This window comes from Mixophyes fleayi, chromosome 4 (assembly GCF_038048845.1).
Source record: "Mixophyes fleayi isolate aMixFle1 chromosome 4, aMixFle1.hap1, whole genome shotgun sequence".
NCBI classification, from domain to species: domain Eukaryota; kingdom Metazoa; phylum Chordata; class Amphibia; order Anura; family Limnodynastidae; genus Mixophyes; species Mixophyes fleayi.
Genome location: NC_134405.1, coordinates 36,591,198 through 36,614,117, shown reverse-complemented (window position 1 = coordinate 36,614,117; position 22,920 = coordinate 36,591,198). Strand labels below are relative to the sequence as shown.

Here is a 22,920-nt window from a genome sequence, read left to right as displayed (position 1 = left end):
TTTTTTTTACCCACTGTATTGGGTAGAGGTTTAACTTGTGATAATTTTGCCCCTTTTATCTCCACCTCTCCTCATGCCTCATGTTTCTGTGAGAGGTTATCCTCCTCCTAACCCGTCAGTGCTGTTTATGCCTTTTGCTTGGCAGTACTCCCTATAATGTAGTGTATATATTTATTGCTAGTATACTCTTTTTTGCATTTTTTGTTTTGTCTGGTTTTGCCATGTAATGTTTTCCTGTATACACTCTGTACAGAGATGCATACCCCTTCTGGTGAATTATAAATAAAAATAATAATAGGAAGAAAAACTTAACTAAAACAAAGACAAATGGTCAAGCATATACATTAAATAACCATTACACAGATAATCGGTGTTCCTCTGGATGACAGGAGAGCAGTAAAGACAGCAGTGAGAAGAGAATACTATGTATCCTTGACTCTACAGAGCAAATCTTGATTACCAGTAAGACCCCATGTGTACATTTCAGTACAGGCAAAGAAAGATATAGCTGATTAATTTACTGTAAGTTAATAATGATAACTGGTCTTTTAGGTGTTTTTATTTTGGTTGCCAGATTGTCAGTAATGCATGATCACCTAATAGCAGCCCTGGTTCCATGTTACAAAATATACAAGAATGTACGATATTCCATAATGGTGAAAAGAGATTAGTTCTGCAATCAAAGACAGAATATACTCAATATTTCACTATTTGTTAGCAATGTATATACTTTAAATGTGCTACTAGTTTTAATTAAATACTTAAGAAGGATCGTTATTAGTAGCCTTGAAAACAATGTGCCCTCCTTGGGACTTATTTAATACCAAGAAACAGTTATCAGCTATTAGCAGCCTGGTGTTATCAAACTATCAGATGTGATGATATGATTGGTTTCTAGGTGATACAGCAACCAGTGCTGTACTTGTACCATATTACTAAATCACCCTCTCTGAGCACATAGTTCTCATAACATGGTCAGCAATAAAAAAGGTATGAGTGAGAGAATAAGGAGCCATAGCAGAAGCCAAAAGAAGCACTTTTAGTGTAAAAGAGTGTAGTGTGCCGTGTTCCTGTTAAAATAATTCTATAACATTTGACAAATTCAGAATATGAAAAATTGCCTTTATCCTGTATAGAAAATATGGTGATACATAAAGATAACTTATGAAAGATATGCTTCATTCATCCTCTCAGAGTGACTGTCATGTGTGAATCCTCTGGTAACTGTTTTATTTTGAGTAAAACATTTGCTGCATTAGCAGCATTTCATCATCATCATTTATTTATATAGCGCCACTAATTCCGCAGCGCTGTACAGAGAACTCATTCACATCAGTCCCTGCCCCATTGGAGCTTACAGTCTAAAATTCCCTAATATAGACACACACTCACACACAGACAGACAGAGAGGGAGAGACTAGGTCAATTTTGATAGCAGCCAATTAACCTACCAGTATGTTTTTTGAGTGTGGGAGGAAACCGGAGAACCCGGAAGAAAACCCACGCAAACACAGGGAGAACATACAAATTCCACACAGATAAGGTCATGGTCGGGAATCGAACTCATGACCCCAGCGCTGTGAGGCAGATGTGCTAACCACTAGGCCACTGTGCTACCCCAAATGCCCCAGCATTTGAATGGTTTCTCTCCTGTGTGAATCCTCAGATGTTTAACAAGATGTGAACTGCTGGTAAAACACTTGCTGCATTCAGAGCATTTAAATGGTTTCTCTGCTGTGTGAATTCTTTGATGTACAACAAGTTCTGACTTTTGCTTAAAACACTTGCTACACTCCGAACATTTAAATGGTTTCTCTCCGGTGTGAATTTTCTAATGTGTCACAAGATTTGACTTTTGGGTAAAACACTTGCTACATTCAGAACATTTAAATGGTTTTGCTCCTGTGTGAACCCTCTGATGTATAGAAACACATGACTTTTGGGTAAAACACTTGCTGCATTCTGAGCATTTAAATGGTCTCTCTCCTGTGTGAATCCTCTGATGTGTAACAAGATGTGACTTCATGGTAAAACACTTGCTGCATTCAGAGCAAGTAAATGGTTTCTCTCCTGTGTGTAGCCTGAGATGTCCAACAAGATCTGACTTTTGCGTAAAACACTTGCTACATTCAGAGCATTTAAATGGTTTCTCTCCTGTGTGAATCCTTTGATGTCTTGTAAGATTTGTCTGGAAGTTAAAAAACTTGTCACATTCAGAGCACACATAGAGTTTCTCTCCTTTGAGATTCATAATGTGTTTGGTAAGTAACGACTTGATAAGTTTTCTCCTTTTCAGATAATGAAAGCTGCTTCTCTGAATCCTCTAGAGTTCTAGAAGAATTAATTTTTGCAGACGGTATTACTTTTTGGTGAGTTTTTTTTTGATCACTCGAATGTTCAGAGAACAATGGTCTTTTCTGAGACACCTTCTGTTCTTGCTAGTAATCCTGCTCACTACTTCACCTGTAATAAAAAAATATGATCATTTTAAAATCCTAATGATTACCAAAAGGAATCTACTTCAACAGTAGTAGTGGTTTATTGTACAAATAACCCAGTCATTGACCATTGTTTACATATTTCTGGATGTTGCCAGATTGCTGGGTCCTTATTGCCAATTAAATGTACAGTAAATAGAACTCCGTCCTCCAGCAGCACATACCATTTTTTATTAAGATAATACACATGGTCTGTTGATTTTTCTGTAAATATTTGTATAATCATTTTATTCTGACATCAGAATGCTGCTCTCAAACCTTACTCACCTCCAACACTGACCATAAACGGGTAACACATGCTACCAATTGATTTCAAGGGTAGTTTGGAAATTCATATTAAAGAGATGTGGTTAGATTTGGTGTTTGGGTTTAGGTTTTAACAGAAAAGAACAAGAAAGTAAAATTTTTAAAAAAATTACTATAATCATTGAATTATAAAACAATGGGTGTGCCTGGCAATGTATTTATGACTCCTTCTCTCAGTCTGAGTTCAGCATATCGATATATAAAAAAGAAACGATGATAAACTGATGCATAAAATAATATTAAAAATAATTTTATAGTTGGTAGGAGCTGCACATCTAGATTCTCCTTTCTATATGCTAACAAAGCAAAGAAATAAGGGTGCACTCAGTTCCTACAGAAGACAGCTAGTAAGATTGTTAATATCAAATATAGTAATATAGCATTAGGATTTTTACTTATTCGAATAAAACAAGAAAAAATTGGAATACTATTGTAACTTATTAGTATATTATTGTAATATATTTAATCTTAATTTATAAAACCTAAAATGGGGAATCAAATAGATAGAATGTGATCACATTTGTATAAATAGCTGAACATTCACTCAATGAATCATCATTCCCCTCTTTAATATTGGAATAAACACCAAAGTAATAGTGCTGATAAAGGATTGGCAAAATGCTTGTGAAAATATCCTCTATTATCCCTTAGTACTGATAGAGAATATATATAGATATATTGTACATTTATTGAATATATATATATATATATATATATATATATATATATATATATATACATGTAATTTTTATTTCCACAATAGCAAAGCCCTATAATTATAGTTATAATTATGCTAGATTGCAGTACTAGCTATATAAATATTGTTACGACAAGAATACATCAGACAGTTATAAAAGACAATATCTGCAACATAATATCTGCCAACATTTGTATATGTAGAATAATATTGTTTTCTTAAAAGTTGTTACCTTATTTGTGTCAATTTCTCCGTTAATGTCTTTCCTTTCCTGCTAGTTCTTACTGTTCCATCCCTCCAGCTCTCCAACCAGTAGATCAACCCTCCACTCTTTCAGCAACTAACTAACACTAAGCTAATACTGCCTATTTATAGTCATTCTTCTTCAATAGTTTCTGGGATGGACAAAAGTATTCCCGGACTGTTTATCCTGAGTTAAATTTTAAATTAGGTCTCATAAAAATCACTCTTTCATCAGAACAGCTTCAGGTTCCCATGTATACCTCTTTGACTTGTAAATGAGATATAAACATGCCTAAGGTCACTTACTGCACAGGATAATTCTAATTAGTTCTTGGCAGGTGGTAAAATCTTGCATTGTAATTAGATCATATCAGTCTCTGACATCCTGTTATGTCAACAAATGGACCTTTTGTTTAAGATTCTCCTATTGTCAGAAAGAGAAACTGTAAAGTTGAGCTTTAAATCATTTAATTGATACCAAAGTACTGATAATAGTGGATATATAGATATATATTACACATAGGATCCGAGACTACTGATAGGAAATATAAAGATATATATTGTTACCCACATTTATGTTGTTAAACAGTAAGTAAAAATATTATAAAGGCACCATTGTGCTCTTACATTAATGCTGACTCTAATAAATCACATTCTGCCATGTGAAAACTGTTTTACAATTTCTTAGCGAAAGTATAACTCATTGTACAGGACATATTTAGGAAATAGGTTTCTTTACCTGTGCTCCCTATGAGTGGGATAGGATATGGATCCGAATGGAGATGGGTAGAGGAGACCCCTAACTCATTGTACTGGACGTTTGAAGACTTTTTTAGACTCTTAAAGTTACAGTGGATTGAGGGAGTGAATGTTTTTGAGAAATGTTTTATCTTTTTCTAAATTTGAAAAATTCTGCCCAATTTTAAAAATATGGTATTTCATAACATTGAGCATGTGAGCTACAGAGGGATTAGGCACATTTTCCCAATTACAGGGGGGGCTGGGTGGTGTTTATGGGCTGTGGAGGGTCACACTATCACTATTAGCCCTGGCCCTGGAAAATTGTAATTAGACCTTGGCAGGTGGGAAAATACTTCATTCAATTAGATTATAGCAGTCTCTGCAATCTTCTTATGTCAACAAACAGACTTTTTGTTTAAAATGTACCTATTGTCTAGGCAGACAAAGTGAGCAGAACTCTGATTTCAAAACAATTCACTGTTATAAATAAACTAATAAACTTTATAACTCACAAACATATGTACATATATATATATATATATATATATATATATATATACACAGATTCAGTAGACCGTGTGGGCTTCCGTACCGACTCTTTCTCCTACTGCCTTTATTGCAGTGCTGTCAAATTCTATTCACTTTCCATGACGTCACTTCTCAATTTTAACTTCCATTTCGAAAGCTATATATATATTTATATATATATATATATATATATATATATATATATACAGAGTGAGAGAGGGAGAGATAGAGAGAAAAAGGAAACTCCTTAAAGCTTGCAATACATTCAAATATTGTACTTCCATAAAATATAATACAATAAATACAAATATTCATCAGACAAAGAACACAGAAGGAGAGTGATAATAGTATGGTAAAGACTCTAATGTTTAAAAATCAGGTGTAATATTGCATACACAAATAAAAACTGAAGGTTTTCTGTGCACCAACACATGACAAAAGCTGTGATATATTTGCACAGGAGACGATGGACTCACGATCTGCTTAATATTAAAGAAACAATTTATATATTTAGATGTAGGTGGTGCTCCAGTGAACAAAACAAATAACACTCCTGTAAGGCGCTCCTGTCCAGAAAATTCTATCTTATTTTGTCATTTAAAACCTATATTTATTATTATAACAAATTTTAAAAAAGATATATGAAAGGATATATTTTCACATTCCAGCATTCACCGATTCCATTATGGTGACATTTTAGACTATAAGTTGAGAAAGCGAAATTAGTAAAGAAAAAAGTGTTCAATTAAAATTATTCTCCAAACCCTAAGTAGGGCTGAACTCTAATTTGCAATTAATAATGAAATAAACTAAGCATATTACCACTGAATCTGGGGATAGATGTGACTTGCATCAGAACAACATTGTTCCATAATGTGATACTATTTGTATATAACTACTAATAGAAGTGATAGTAATGTGGGGAGTATATTTGTATTAAATCCCCCCCAAAAAACTGCAGCTTTGGAAAATTTTCTCTGAGTAACAAATACATTGAACTAGGTGAGGAAAGTATAATTGAATTAAATCCCCCAAAGCTGCAATTATGGAAAGTTCAACGAGAGTAACAAATGCACAGATTTAGGTGGGGAAAGTTTATTTATATTAAATCCCCTAAAACTTTGGAATGACTTTTCTGAGTAATACATACACTGATCCCTGTGATCCCTGTGAAAATCCTATCTTACAAAATAAGATAGGATTTTCTAGACCGGAGTGCCTACATTTTTTCTTCTTACTTTGTGACATTGTTCATGCCCCCCCCCAGTCTGTCTGCCATGACTGTCGTTCTCCACAATGAAGCGTCTCTCGGTTACTGATAGCAGGAAGCGCATGGCACAGTTATATCATCACTGTGCTGCTCATGATGTGGAATGTTTTGGAGCTGGGAGTGAACCTAATTATATAATTATATGGAATCGTTATTTAAACAACATATTTTTTGTGTGCGATGGAGATGAGGCTACTTTGGAAACTTTTTGTGATTCAAAATCCTTATAATATCAAACTCATCTTTAATTATAGCAAAATTGGAGTTAATGTTCTGGATTTGTGGATTTATGTGGAAGAAGACAAAGTGCTGACTGGCATTTACACAAACCCACAGACGCAAAGTCATATACTGACATCACAAGTAATCATCATCTTATACATGTAAGAGGTATTCCTAAAAGCCAATTTCAAAGAATTAGGCACAATTGTACTAATTTGGAAAACTTCAATAATCAGATTCAAGTTATAAAACAATATGTGAAGTTTAAGTATTCAACGTAACGCTCTAATAATGAGTAAAAACAAGTTTAAAGACAGTATGAAGGGTATTCCATTCATTACTGGATACGATTTTCAATACAAACAGTTAGGGAATATTGTTCACATACATTGGCCTTTATTAAAAAGATAAATCTTTGACTAACATTGTTTCTGAAAATCCTAAAAAAATTATCGAAGAGCAAAAAACCTAGTGAAAAGTATTTGTTATAAAACAATCAAAAATGGTGCCATTAAAACAAAATGTTTTTTGTTCCAATTGCATTATGTGCAGGACATCTAGAAAGAATGAAACCTACACCAAAGAGGTGGTAATATTAAAAAATGCTATGAATTAAATTCTCTATCTAACAACAGTAAAATTAAATATCAAGGTAATACACAATCCATTATAGATTTTGTGGTATATATTTTGTTGAGGGAGATTGGTGACGTAAGGAGAAAAATGAGGATTTAGCTGAAGTTGAAATGGAATTGATTTATTTATTTGATACTATCAGCCAAAATGGATTGAATCTAGATTTTGAGATCAAATGATTTTTGTAAACGTCCCAATAACAGATCTTTGAGTGCTTTACATTTTTTGCTTTAAGTTTAGCTAATATTAACAGTTCATTTCATAAAAATACAGCTGGTGATTTACAGTAAATGATAATTGTCTGATATAAGATGTACCTGTCAAAATGTTTTTTGGATGCTTTACATGTTTATATAGATAGATTCTGCCCATTATATAATGGACACATTTATTCATTGTTTTCTTTACTTACATGATGTAATTAACAATTTGAACAAATGTGCTTCATTCTTACGTTTGCTAATTTATGTTTGTAATGCAATGTTGGATGTGAGTCTGATTGAATAACACCAGTACTATAAGCTGGGCACAGATTTACGTTATATCTGCCTTTGTCATATCAAAGACCTAAAGAACAACATTCTAACTGTGCTTCTATTGTAGATTACAGTCTGTGCATCATTATCATGCACCTTGTTAGGTTTGTTATGCCCTGCAAATTACACTTTTCCTTGGGACCATAGTGGTGTAAATATCAGATTGTCTGTTTATTCTCCACATTGCATCAACTAAGGGTGCTGCTCATTTCACAGCCACTAATGAGTATTATATTCGTTATGGATGAGTTGCAGCGAGTAAGTTATAGGCTGCTCAATTTTTTTGTGGGCAAGGATGCCCGTGCCTCAAATATAGTCATCATTGTTATTCTCATTTAGTGTGATTGCGTTTATTATAACACAATCACAGAACGATTTTGTTTTTTAATTCATTGATTTGGAATTATATTTATCTTCAATTTTAGTACAACAGACTTACTATAAACTGTACATAACGGGCTTTATTTCAGTATAGGGTTATCCCCCTGTGTGTGTCCATGCAGTACTTTTCTGCTATATATTTTCTTTATGTAGATATGTCTATAGTGTGTATGTTGGACTGCCTGATAGGTGAGTGATTCATATTCAATTGTTCTGATCATGCTGCGGGAGAAGCTATTGCAGTTGATTCATTGGAACAGTTACTGCAGTGGATTTATTGGAACTCTGTCTCTTTTACTAAGTATAAATGATCATATGTGAACTAATTATCATATCAGCATAGAGTGATTTTTCTACATATACTTTGCTGTGACATGCGTGTCTATTTAGAACAATGAACAAACACTATAAATTTAACCAAGCAGAATATTAAGTGTGTGCTCAAGTAGAATCATGTGATATATATCTTCATGTAGATATTTAAAGAGTAGAAATATTAGATTACTTTATGAAGAAATGGTTTCTAAACTCTTTTTTGCTAAGAGAAAACATGAAGTTGTTTTATGACATTTAATCTATGTTTAATTTATGTGATTATGTTATTTGCTTGTCAATTTCTATGAAATATATTATAGTAGATCTTTGGATATGACTTTTAATCAAATTTTGATTTAATCACTACATTAAATTTGATGATTGGAGGGTAGAGACTAATGTTGGTAATTCAGCACAAAGTGTCTCACGTCCACTCTGGAGACACTTTGCATGTATATTTTTACAGAAATATTTGCTAATTTTTCCTCAAGGCTCATAGAGGTGCGATGAAAATGAGCGGATATTTTTGCATAGTTTTACCGTACCGGTAATAGTGCACAGCTGCAATGTTCTCAGGAATTTCATAACTAATTGAATCCCTCCCTATAAATACCATCACGGACTGTTACTACTCCCACCCTGCTAAAGATACTACGGTATTGATACCGATTGGTGATTACAGACTCCTTCCAGCTGGACTTCTTTATTCTGTTTGGAACATTCTGATGTGGTGTTACCTGGGCTTGTAACAACTTCACATTTATATGAGAAAAAGATCTACATAGTGATTCCTATCTTCTATCTGGTAGGAGTCCTAATATACTTTATCCAGGGAATCTGTTGTTTTTCATTTGTATTTGTTCATGTACTCCTAAATATGTTTATGTTTTATACAAGCTACACGAGATGATTTTTTCATCCTTTTTTGTTACATGTTGCTGGAGATTGACACATGCTCTAAAGATCAAAGTTATTTCAAGAAAAGATTGATTACAGATATGATGATCAACTTCTATGTTCATGTGATGTGATATCATCAGCTCCTGCATGAACACACAGTATAACTCTATCACACTATTACTATGTCTTTTTGCCTTTTTGAAGATATGATCAAAGATTTATCCAGACAATTATAACACAGTGACAGTAGCATTTCATGCTGATCAGCTTTTCACTGCATGATTTTTCTGGCACTGTGGTGGGATCACGTTTTTTCATTATTTAAATAGCGGGATCTAGTATGTGGTAATGTGATATTTAAAAAACATGCTTTATTAAATGTTATTTCTATTACTTTTAAAATATTGTTTCACAAACAACAACTTCAATTCTAAGGGTATTCATCAAAGAAGTCTTACAAACTATAACAACTACACATACAAGAAAGAGACTTTTATTTGTCTTTTTTTGGTGGACTTTAGATACTTAATACTTTGTATTGTGTAAGGACATTAGCGCTGTCACTCTCTTCATTTTTGCTGTAATGATAACAATGATGACCAGTGATTGGTTGGCAGATTGTCAGCTTTACATGAGCTGCTAAACACAATATTCATTAATAATGAAAAAAGATATTAGTGCCGTAATCAGAACCAGAATCTACATATTTATCCATATCAGTTTTTATTTAGCATCAAGTATTATAGAGACAGCTGTCAGTATTGTAAATGTTAATTACAGATTATATTTGAACATAGTCATTCAGACATTTGCAGGACAGTCCTACCTGATGTGGATCACTATGTGCTGTAACTCAAAGCAACCAGATATCAACTAAAAGCAGCTTGATGTCATTAAATAAAAAAGTGTAATAACCTGATTGGCTGCTTTATGATACAGCAACTAGTGTATTACTTGCAAGATTTTACTGAATAGCACACAGCACTCATAGATGGAGGTAAAACAGCAATAGAAAGGAATGAGGGAAAGAAAAAGGAGATATAACAGATACCAATAGGAGAACTTAAAGTGTGTCGTCTGATGTTTTGAATAGTCAGACTTGAGGCTATAATACTAGCTAGATTCAGAGCATTTCAATGGTTTTCCCATGTATGAATTCTCTGATGTTATACAAGATCTGACTTGAGGCTAAAACCATTTCTACAATCGGATCATTACATGGTTTCTCCCCTTTATGAATCTTTTGATGTGTTGCAAGAGTTGACTTCAGATTAAAACATTTGCTACATTCAGAGCACTTAAATGGTTTCTCTCCTGTGTGACTTCTCTGATGTCTTACAAGATATGACTTCTGGGTAAAACATTTGCTACACTCAGGGCAATTATATGGTCGCTCTCTTGTGTGAATCATGTGATGTACAATAAGTTCTGACTTTCGGGTGAAACACTTGCTACATTCAGTGCATTTATATGGTTTCTCTCCTGTGTGAATTCTCTGATGTCTTACAAAATTGGAATCCTGTGAAAAACACTTGCTACATTCGGAGCACTTAAATGGCTTCTCTCCTGTGTGAATCCTCTGATGTACAATAAGTTCCGACTTGAAGGTAAAGCATTTGCTACATTCAGAGCATTTAAATGGTTTCTCTCCTGTGTGAATCCTTTGATGATCAAGAAGATTTGAACTGCGGGAGAAACACTTGTCACATTGAGAGCATATAAATGGTTTATGTTCTGTATGAATCATCTGATGACTTACAAGATTTGACTTCTGGGTAAAACATTTGCTACATTCAGAGCAGTTATATGGTCGTTCTCCTGTGTGAATCCGCTGATGAATAACAAGTTTAGACTTTGTTTTAAAACATTTGTTACATTCAGAACATGGAAAAGACTTCTCTCCTTTGAGACTCATCATGTGTTTGATTAGTAACAAGTTATTTGTAGAAGGATTCTCCTATTGAAAAATAGGAACAGTTTGTGTGAAAACCTAGTTAAAGAATTAGCATCTGTGGCCGATATGACTTGTTGGTTGTTGATGCTCAGAGAACAAGGTCCTTTTCCAAGAATCCTGCTCATCAATTCACCTGTCAAAAAAGGATGATATTATTTACATTATTATTTAATAATTACCTGGGTGAATCTACATTAACAGTAGTAGTGTTATCTTGTACAAGGAACATGATCTATATGTCACGGGCACTAGGAGTCTTTACCCAGGGATCACCAGGTGGTAGGCTTACCAGAGCAATGTAGATGGTAATAGGGTACTCTGGTAGCTGGGTGATCACGGAACAGGAAATGGTAACTGATGAGATGCTCAGGAAAGTCTATGACTAGCAGCACTGGTAATATGGAGGTAATAATACACGAGGAACTGTATGGACAAGGGCACGTGAAGGTAGTCAGTGGTCTGCGATAGCAAGTTATACCACTGCTATAGTGAGGAGGAATGTCCAACAGAGACAAAGGGGTGATGAGAGTCAGCGGTCTGCGGATAGCAAGTTGCACCGCTGTCTGAGTGAAGGAATGGAATCCAAGTGGAGGTATCCGGGTAGTCAGTGGTCTGCGGTAGCAAGTTGTACCACTGCTATGTGAGAGGGTACTGGAACAGGTGATACCGGAAACAGGGATCAGTGGTCTGTCATGAGCAAGTTGTACCACTGAATATATATGTGAGGAGGTGCACGGGGAGAGACTGCAACACAGGATATACACAGGCACCTTATACACGATCCACAGTAACATGCACAATATATATATAAATGACTGAACAGATCTGCAAATATAGAAAGTCTCTTGAAGTAGTCCAGCACAAGTTAACACAGTCAATGATGGCAATAGACTCAGCGGATAGCAGACTCCAGAGGAGAACCAACACAGTCCAGCAAGATATGCAATACACCAGCACAGTCAATGAGAAGTATGCATACCGTGGTTCAGAAGCAGGCAGTCAGATAGGAGTGCAGCGATACCTGAGCGGCAGGAGGCCGGCTGGATGAGAAGTCCCAGGATAGATGAGGTAGCGGTCTAGTAGGTGCAGCGCACAGGTAAGTAGACCAACAGGGACACGAATCCACAGGAATCAGTAACACGTGGAACTGGACTCATGGAGGACCCAGGAGAATGGAGATGATCCAGCAGAGGAGTAGTTGATGAGATACGAATCCAATGCTGACAGGAGGGTAGAGACCAGCGGGACACGTGAAGGCGTGGAGAGCGGATCAGCAGGAGATGGACGATAGCGCAGACAGCAGCAGCAGGACTCTGCGCCCACGGAGGTAACCAGGGGCAACCAACAGGACCCACAGTGATGGAACACGGGATGGCAGAGTAGACCAGGAGCTGTAGATCCAGGAGTGTAGCGGATGGCAACGTGAGCAGTAGACTGGAAACACAGGAGAGCTGAGAGGAGGCGGCAATGCACAGGGGTAGCGGATAGGAATCAGCTAACAGTCACAATGATGAACACAGGCGAGTTGCAAGCTGGAGACTGTAGTGCACGGAAGCAGCGGATAGGAATCAGCTAACAGTCACGGTGATGAACACAGGCGAGTTGCAAGCTGGAGGCTGTAGTGCACGGAGGCAGCGGATAGGAATCAGCTAACAGTCACGATGATGAACACAGACGAGTTGCAAGCTGAAGACTGTAGTGCACGGAAGCAGCGGATAGGAATCAGCTCAGGAACTTGATGATGATCAGGTGAGTGGATGTGAAGTGAAGGCTGGAGTGCACGGAGGCAGCAGATAGGAATCAGCAAACAGCCACAATGATAATAATAGCGTTGAAGTGATTTAGAAGACTGTAGTGCACGGAGGCAGCGGATAGGAATCAGCAAACAGTCACGATGATACAGTTGATGGTAGAAGTGGTATGGGAACCACAGGAGTAGAAGTGGTTTGGAAACCACAGAGGTAGAAGTGGTTTGGAAACCACAGGAATCAGCAGGGCTGAATACACGAGGAATACAGGAACACCTTCAGAGACTCATGGGGAATGAGACTCCAAGATCAGGCAACGTGGTGTTGACCACAGGTGCTTAATATAGGGAGTGTTGCCTGATCTGCCAATTGAGTTAAAGGAACATACACTGAAATATAGGAAAGGGCTGCGCATGCGCAGACCCTCAGGATGGCGGACGGCCACGGTTCCTAAATGTCCGAGAAGAGGCACTCACGGTCCGGTGAGTGACAGTACCCCCCCTTTTAAAGGTGGGCACAGAACGCCTGGAACCGGGCTTGTCCGGATTTTTGGCATAAAACTTCTTCAAAAGGGCAGGAGCATTAAGATCTTCAGCCTTGATCCAAGAGCGCTCCTCAGGACCAAAGCCCTTCCAATGAACGAGGAAATGAAGACCTCCTCGCGAAATTTTTGCGTCTAGCACCTCAGTGATCTCGAAATCCTCCTCCTGATGGACTTGAACTGGCTGCGGAGCTGAGGGAGGAGTTGAGAAACGGTTGATAATCAGAGGTTTGAGCAAGGATACGTGGAAGGCATTAGAAATCCGAAGATTCTTAGGAAGAAGAAGTTTCACACATACTGGATTGATTACTTGAATGATCCTATATGGACCAATAAAACGGGGGGCGAATTTCATGGATGGAACCTTCAAACGAATATTTTTGGTGGATAACCAGACACGATCTCCAATTTTTAGTGGGGGAATAGCCCGCCTCTTCTTATCTGCGAAAGATTTATATTTGATAGATGTCTTCTTTAAACAGGTTTTGACCTGAGACCAGATATTTTTAAAGGTCTGACAAACAGTTTCCATCGCAGGAACTTGGGTGGGCGGGAGGGCAGGAAATTCCGGAAAAGACGGATGGTGACCGTAGACCACAAAAAATGGAGTTTTGGATGATGACTCATGATACATGTTGTTATGGGCGAATTCAGCCCAAGGAAGCAACTCTACCCAGTTGTCTTGATTGGCTGATGAAAACATTCTTATAAAAGTCTCAAGATCTTGATTGACACGTTCAGTTTGTCCGTTAGATTGCGGATGGTAAGAAGATGAGAGTGCTAATCGTATGCCCAAGGTTTTACAAAGGGCTCGCCAGAATCTGGAAACGAATTGTACTCCTCTATCAGACACAATCTCAGACGGACATCCATGGATACGGAAGATCTCTTTAATGAAATGTTCAGCCAGGATGGACGAGGAAGGCAAACCAGGCAGAGGGATGAAATGAGCCATCTTCGAAAATCTGTCCACCACCACCCAAATAGTGTTATGATTCTTACTAGGTGGTAAGTCAGTAACGAAATCCATACTAATATGGGTCCATGGTTTGGACGGAATGGGTAGTGGTCGTAGCAACCCTGCTGGAGTTCTACGGGAGGATTTGAACTGAGAGCATAGTTCACAGGAAGCAATGAACTCTTTGACGTCTCTCCTCATTGAAGGCCACCAGTAACTTCGAGAGAGGATCTCAAAAGTCTTGTGTTCACCGGCGTGTCCAGAAAAACGAGAGGCATGGAACCACGAAAGGATTTTCCTCCTTAGAGTAGGAGGCACGAGGGTCTTCCCAAATGGTAGCGTTTTGGTGGATGAAGCAGCCAGTGAGATACATTTGGGATCTAGAATGGTATGGTTGGAACCCTCTTCTATATCAGAGGACGTCACAAAGGCTCTAGATAAAGCATCAGCTTTTTTGTTCTTGGCAGCTGGTTTGAAGGTAATTATTAATTCAAAACGGGAAAAGAAAAGAGACCATCTTGCTTGACGAGGGTTCAAGCATTGGGCAGACTGGAGATATGACAAGTTCTTATGATCCGTGAAGATCGTCACCGGATGGCGAGCTCCCTCCAATAAGTATCTCCATTCCTCTAATGCGGCTTTGATAGCCAGTAATTCCTTGTCCCCGATGGTATAATTCTTCTCTGCGGGCAGGAGACCCCGAGAATAGAAGGCACAAGGATGGAACTTTTGCTGTTCAGAGCGTTGGGAGAGAATAGCTCCTAAGCCCACATTAGAGGCATCTACTTCTAGGAAGAAGGGGAGTGTCACATCAGGCTGTCGAAGGATTGGAGCCGAAGAGAAGGACTCTTTTAGTGTTTGAAAGGCTTGAAGAGCCTCAGGTGACCATTGCTTAGGATTAGCCCCTTTTCGAGTCAGGGCCACAATAGGAGATGCAATGGAGGAAAAGTCTTGAATGAAGCGTCTATAGTAATTGGCAAAACCTAAAAAACGCTGGATAGCACGAAGAGTAGTTGGCTGGGGCCAATGTAGTACAGCACTCACTTTGTCTGGATCCATCTTCAGGCCAACTCCGGAAACTATATACCCCAAGAATGGAATCTGGGGTAATTCGAATGAACATTTTTCTAATTTACAGAACAATGAATTTTTCCGTAGTCTGGAGAGGACTTCTGCCACATGTAGGTGGTGAGAAGGCAGGTCCTGTGAAAAAATCAGTATGTCGTCCAGGTAGACGACGACACATACATATAATAAGTCCCGAAAGATCTCATTGATGAAACCTTGAAAAACAGCGGGGGCATTACACAGCCCAAAAGGCATTACCAGATATTCGTAATGCCCGTCTCTGGTGTTAAACGCTGTCTTCCATTCGTCACCGGAACGGATTCTGATTAAATTATAGGCACCACGAAGATCCAACTTAGTAAAGATACGGGCTCCCTTGATGCGATCGAATAGCTCAGTGATCAACGGAATAGGATACCGATTCTTGATAGTAATGGCATTGAGTCCACGAAAATCTATGCAAGGGCGTAATGATCCATCCTTCTTTTTGACGAAGAAGAACCCAGCTCCAGCGGGCGAGGTGGAAGGTCGAATGAACCCACGCTGGAGGTTCTCCTGTATATACTCAGAAGTAGCTTGAGTCTCAGGTAACGAAAGTGGATAGACCCGGCCCCTGGGGGGAGTCTTGCCAGGAAGAAGGTCGATCGGACAATCCCAAGAACGATGAGGAGGAAGACGTTCAGACTGAGCTTTATCAAAAACATCGGTAAATGAAGCATATTGAGGAGGGAGTCCCGATGAGGTAGATGAGATGGAAGATTGCTGTACTTTGAGAGGAATGACTTGGGAAAGGCAATGATGGTAACATTCAGACCCCCAAGACGTGACTTGAGGGGTGCGCCAGTCAATCTGGGGAGAGTGACACTGAAGCCATGGAAGGCCTAAGACAATCGGACTTGTCGTAACAGGAAGGATTAAAAACGATATTTCTTCATGATGCAGGGCACCAATCTGAAGGGTTACTGGAGACGTACTCTGGGTGATGAGACCGTTGATGAGACGTGATCCATCGATAGCCGTCACAGTAATGGGTGTTTTTAAGGTAATCACTGGTAGAGACCATTGCTTTACTAATGATTTGGAAATGAAATTTCCTGCTGCTCCGGAATCAATCAATGCCTGTGACTCAAAGGTTTTAGTAGCAAAGGAAATTGTAACATCAAAAGCGCAGATTTTCGATTTCATAGAAGATGGAGAGGACTCCAGGGACCCTAACTTCACCTCTCCAGAACTAGTTAGGGCCTGGCATTTCCCGATCTCTTAGGGCAGGAGCTGAGAACATGAGTGGAATCAGCACAATAGATACAGAGTCTATTCTTGACTCTTCGTTTCCTCTCCTCAGAAGATAACTTGGAACGTCCTATCTCCATGGGAATCACAGTGGGTGACACTGGACGAGATTGAGGGTTAGAACGAAGAGGTGCTTTAGCAGAAGTCGTTTTCTCAGCCTCTCTTTCACGAAATCTCATATCAACACGATGGCATAGAGAGATCAAATCCTCAAGTGACGAAGGAAGCTCCTGAGTAGTCAGTGCATCTTTAATTTTATCGGAGAGCCCCTGCCAGAAGGCGGCAACTAGGGCTTCAGTGTTCCACTGAAGTTCAGAGGCTAAGATCCTAAATTGAATGACGTACTGGCCTACTGTATGAGATCCTTGTCGCAGACGGAGGATGCTGGAAGCAGCGGAGGTCACACGACCTGGTTCATCGAACACACTTCGGAATGTAGAAATGAATTTGGCACTATCTTGTAGTATTGGATCGTTTCTCTCCCACAGAGGGGAGGCCCAAGCCAGGGCTTGTCCTGAAAACAAAGAGATAAGATAGGCCACTCTGGAACGATGGGTAGAAAAATTTTGAGGTTGGAGCTCAAAATGGACTGAACATTGGTTGAGGAAACCCCTACAAGTTTTGGGGTCTCCATCGTACTTTGACGGAGTAGGCAGGTGAAGCGTGGAAGCTGTAGACACCTGGGATGGCAATGGGGAAACGGCGGAAAGCACAGAAGCCTCAGCAGTAGCTGTCACAGTCTGTCCAGATGTTCCTTGGGAGGTTAATGACTGATAACACTGAAGTAACAGCTGTTGGCGGGCATCCTGTTGCTCCACACGGCTAACCAGATGCTGCAGCATCTCTTTGGCAGTAGGTTCCGTATCTGGGTCTGACGTGGCCTGATCTTACTGTCACGGGCACTAGGAGTCTTTACCCAGGGATCACCAGGTGGTAGGCTTACCAGAGCAATGTAGATGGTAATAGGGTACTCTGGTAGCTGGGTGATCACGGAACAGGAAATGGTAACTGATGAGATGCTCAGGAAAGTCTATGACTAGCAGCACTGGTAATATGGAGGTAATAATACACGAGGAACTGTATGGACAAGGGCACGTGAAGGTAGTCAGTGGTCTGCGATAGCAAGTTATACCACTGCTATAGTGAGGAGGAATGTCCAACAGAGACAAAGGGGTGATGAGAGTCAGCGGTCTGCAGATAGCAAGTTGCACCGCTGTCTGAGTGAAGGAATGGAATCCAAGTGGAGGTATCCGGGTAGTCAGTGGTCTGCGGTAGCAAGTTGTACCACTGCTATGTGAGAGGGTACTGGAACAGGTGATACCGGAAACAGGGATCAGTGGTCTGTCATGAGCAAGTTGTACCACTGAATATATATGTGAGGAGGTGCACGGGGAGAGACTGCAACACAGGATATACACAGGCACCTTATACACGATCCACAGTAACATGCACAATATATATATAAATGACTGAACAGATCTGCAAATATAGAAAGTCTCTTGAAGTAGTCCAGCACAAGTTAACACAGTCAATGATGGCAATAGACTAGGCGGATAGCAGACTCCAGAGGAGAACCAACACAGTCCAGCAAGATATGCAATACACCAGCACAGTCAATGAGAAGTATGCATACCGTGGTTCAGAAGCAGGCAGTCAGATAGGAGTGCAGCGATACCTGAGCGGCAGGAGGCCGGCTGGATGAGAAGTCCCAGGATAGATGAGGTAGCGGTCTAGTAGGTGCAGCGCACAGGTAAGTAGACCAACAGGGACACGAATCCACAGGAATCAGTAACACGTGGAACTGGACTCATGGAGGACCCAGGAGAATGGAGATGATCCAGCAGAGGAGTAGTTGATGAGATACGAATCCAATGCTGACAGGAGGGTAGAGACCAGCGGGACACGTGAAGGCGTGGAGAGCGGATCAGCAGGAGATGGACGATAGCGCAGACAGCAGCAGCAGGACTCTGCGCCCACGGAGGTAACCAGGGGCAACCAACAGGACCCACAGTGATGGAACACGGGATGGCAGAGTAGACCAGGAGCTGTAGATCCAGGAGAGTAGCGGATGGCAACGTGAGCAGTAGACTGGAAACACAGGAGAGCTGAGAGGAGGCGGCAATGCACAGGGGTAGCGGATAGGAATCAGCTAACAGTCACAATGATGAACACAGGCGAGTTGCAAGCTGGAGACTGTAGTGCACGGAAGCAACGGATAGGAATCAGCTAACAGTCACGGTGATGAACACAGGCGAGTTGCAAGCTGGAGGCTGTAGTGCACGGAGGCAGCGGATAGGAATCAGCTAACAGTCACGATGATGAACACAGACGAGTTGCAAGCTGGAGACTGTAGTGCACGGAAGCAGCGGATAGGAATCAGCTCAGGAACTTGATGATGATCAGGTGAGTGGATGTGAAGTGAAGGCTGGAGTGCACGGAGGCAGCAGATAGGAATCAGCAAACAGCCACAATGATAATAATAGCGTTGAAGTGATTTAGAAGACTGTAGTGCACGGAGGCAGCGGATAGGAATCAGCAAACAGTCACGATGATACAGTTGATGGTAGAAGTGGTATGGGAACCACAGGAGTAGAAGTGGTTTGGAAACCACAGAGGTAGAAGTGGTTTGGAAACCACAGGAATCAGCAGGGCTGAATACACGAGGAATACAGGAACACCTTCAGAGACTCATGGGGAATGAGACTCCAAGATCAGGCAACGTGGTGTTGACCACAGGTGCTTAATATAGGGAGTGTTGCCTGATCTGCCAATTGAGTTAAAGGAACATACACTGAAATATAGGAAAGGGCTGCGCATGCGCAGACCCTCAGGATGGCGGACGGCCACGGTTCCTAAATGTCCGAGAAGAGGCACTCACGGTCCGGTGAGTGACACTATATTTATATACACTAACAAATAGGTCTCAGTAATTGACCATTGCTTTCATTTTTGTGCACAGTGTCACATTATTGGGACCTAGGCCAGTTAATATTGCAGTTAAGAGAACTCTATCCTCCCTCAGCAGATACAAATATTTATTAAAATAATGCACATATTCATGTTTGCAACAATCTAGTGCACATTTCCTGTATAATCGCACAATACTGATAGAGAATATATAGGTAAATTACACACCTGACCTAAAGTACTGATAGAGAATATACAGATATATTACACACATGGCCGACAGTACTGATGGAGATTATATAGATAAATTACACACATGTCATACTGAGTACTGATATAGAATATATGGATATATTACACACATGACCCACAGTACTAATATAGAATATATGGATATATTACACACTTGACCCACAGTACTGATAGAGAATATATGGATATATTACACACATGACCCACAGTACTGATATAGAATATATGGATATATTACACACATGACCCACAGTACTGATAGAGAAAATATAAATATATAACACACACAACTCCACTATACTGATGGAGAATATATAAATATACATTACACACATGATTCAACAGTACTGATCGATTTTATATATATATATATATATATATATATATATATATATATATATTACACATGTGATTCAACTATACTTATAAATAAAAAATAAATAGATACTATACACATAATATCATATTACTGATGGAAAATACATAAATATATATCACACACATGATACTATATTATTGATGTAGAATATATAAATAGATATTACACACATGATACTATAGTACTGATAGCGTACTCGGATAGAGTTCCTTTATATCCGTCATACATTTTTTATTACATAGTCAATGGAAACTATTTCAGCCTAAATTTTAAGTCATTGGTCAACAACAATTGATTTAGATTATGTGGCAAGTATTTTTTTCCTGTATATACTGTGTGTTTATATATATATATATATATATATATATATATATATATATATATATATCACAAGAGTGTACCATTATATTTATATTTATAATTATGTTAGGCTTCAATAATAGCTATATAAATATTGTTAAGGTAAGAACACTTCAAACATATATAAGAGACAAAATCTGCAACATAATATCTTGAAACAATTTTGTATGTATCAGTATATTCTTATACTAAATAGAGATACCTTATTCTGTGGATTTCTCTGTTAATCTCTTTCCCTCCTGATCATTCTTATTGTTCCATCCATCCAGCTCTCCAACCATCAACTCATTCAGCAACTAACTAACACTAGTCTAATACTACCTATTTATAGTCATTCCTCTTCCATAGTTTCTGGGATGGACAAATGTATTCTCAGACTGTTTATATAGAGGTGAAATTTAAATGCATTCTTTCATCAGAGCAGCTTCAGCTTCCCATGTATACCTCATTGACTTGTAAATGAAGTATAAACATGAGTAAGGTCTCTTACTACAAAAGAGAATTCTAATTAGTTCTTGGCAGGTGGTAAAATCTTGCATTTTAATTAGAACATATAATCTGACATCCTGTTATGTCAACAAATAGACCCTTTGTTTAAGATTCTCCTATTGTCAGACAGAGAAAATGTAAAGTTGAGTTTAGAGTCGTTTAAATGATACCACAGTACTGATAGTAGAGAATATATAGATATATATTACACATAAGATCCCAGACTACTGATAGGATATAAAGATATATATTGTTACCCACATTTATGTTGTTAAACAGTAAATATATTTTAAGTATAAGTATATTATAATGGCACTATTGTGCTCTTACATTAATGCTAACTCGCAGTCTGCCATGTGAACACAGTTTTTTCATTTCTTCGTTGGAGTATAACTCATTGTACAGGACGTTTTAAGAATATAGGTTTCTTTATCTGTGCTCCTTATGAGTGTGATAGGATAAACTGAGCTGCCTAATATAGATAGATAGAGGAGACCCCTAACTCATTGTACAGGACGTTTTAAGACTAATTTAGAATGTTAGTGTTAAAGTGGATCACATACATACATACATAAGGCTGTCTTTCTGTGTCTGGACCTTGTTAATAATAAATAGTAAAGTGACATATAACATTTAAAATATAATTTTTTTACAGTATAGTACAACGATAATTAAATACATACATATGTTGCTTCCTATTTAGACTGCTTCTGCCAAGGACCAACTGCAAAGAACAACCAAGTAATGCGATTAAAACAGAGCAATTTCATATAATATAGTATCCTCAACGCACAATAAGACTCTCCTCTGTTCTACAAACTTTCAAGCGTTCTCTGAAAACCTACCTATTCAGACAAGCTTATAATATTCCTCAACCACCATCTTAACCTCACTACCTTTAGCCTGTTACACAATTTCACACAAGACAACTACCCCCGGACCAACATTGTTGTGTGACAGGATCATTTAGCTTATGAGTCACCCTACCTTTGCAGTCTGGCTGGGCCAAGATGCAAAATGTATACTTAACCTCATGTGTCAATCTCCCATTGTCCCATAGATTGTAAGCTTGCGAGCAGGGCCTTCTCACCTCTTTGTCTGTTTTACCCATTTTGTTTATTAGTTTATTACGTTTGTCCCCAATTGTAAAGCGCTACGGAATATGTTGGCGCTATATAAATAAATGATGATGATGATGATGATATATAGTCAGTGGGAGGGGCAAAGATGTAATCAGCCAATCAAAAGAGATTAATTATGAACAGTTCATATCTTGTACCCCGGGATGAGCACCCACAAGTTGTACGTGTCCTGACCGGTGCATTAGTGGATGTATATATTCCCTACAAAGCACCCTTGTTGTGTCCAACTCTAAATGAATCCTTCAGTGTCTAATTCTAGACTTCCGTCCTTCTTCTAGATGTACATGTACGTCCCTTATTTGGTTATAATTCTCAGTATCTGTTCTTTATCTGTATATATAGAAAATTAAACAGTACTACTTCTTTTGTTGTGTATCAAGTCTCTGAATGTTTTAATTCTGCTTAAGCTAAGATCTGGTTACATGTGGTATTTCAGATACAATCATGTTGAAATCCTGTCCTCAGGGAGCCCTAACAGTGTGAATCTTCCAGGTCACAGGGGAAATAATTATTACTACCTGTGAATCTGTTACATTTGTCAGTCAGTAATACATACAAC

General features: G+C 38.7%; 1 pseudogene; it reads right to left on the bottom strand.

The window, feature by feature from the left end:
- LOC142151191 (uncharacterized) overlaps positions 1–22,920 on the bottom strand; it is a 282,776-nt pseudogene that overhangs the window by 173,155 nt on the left and 86,701 nt on the right.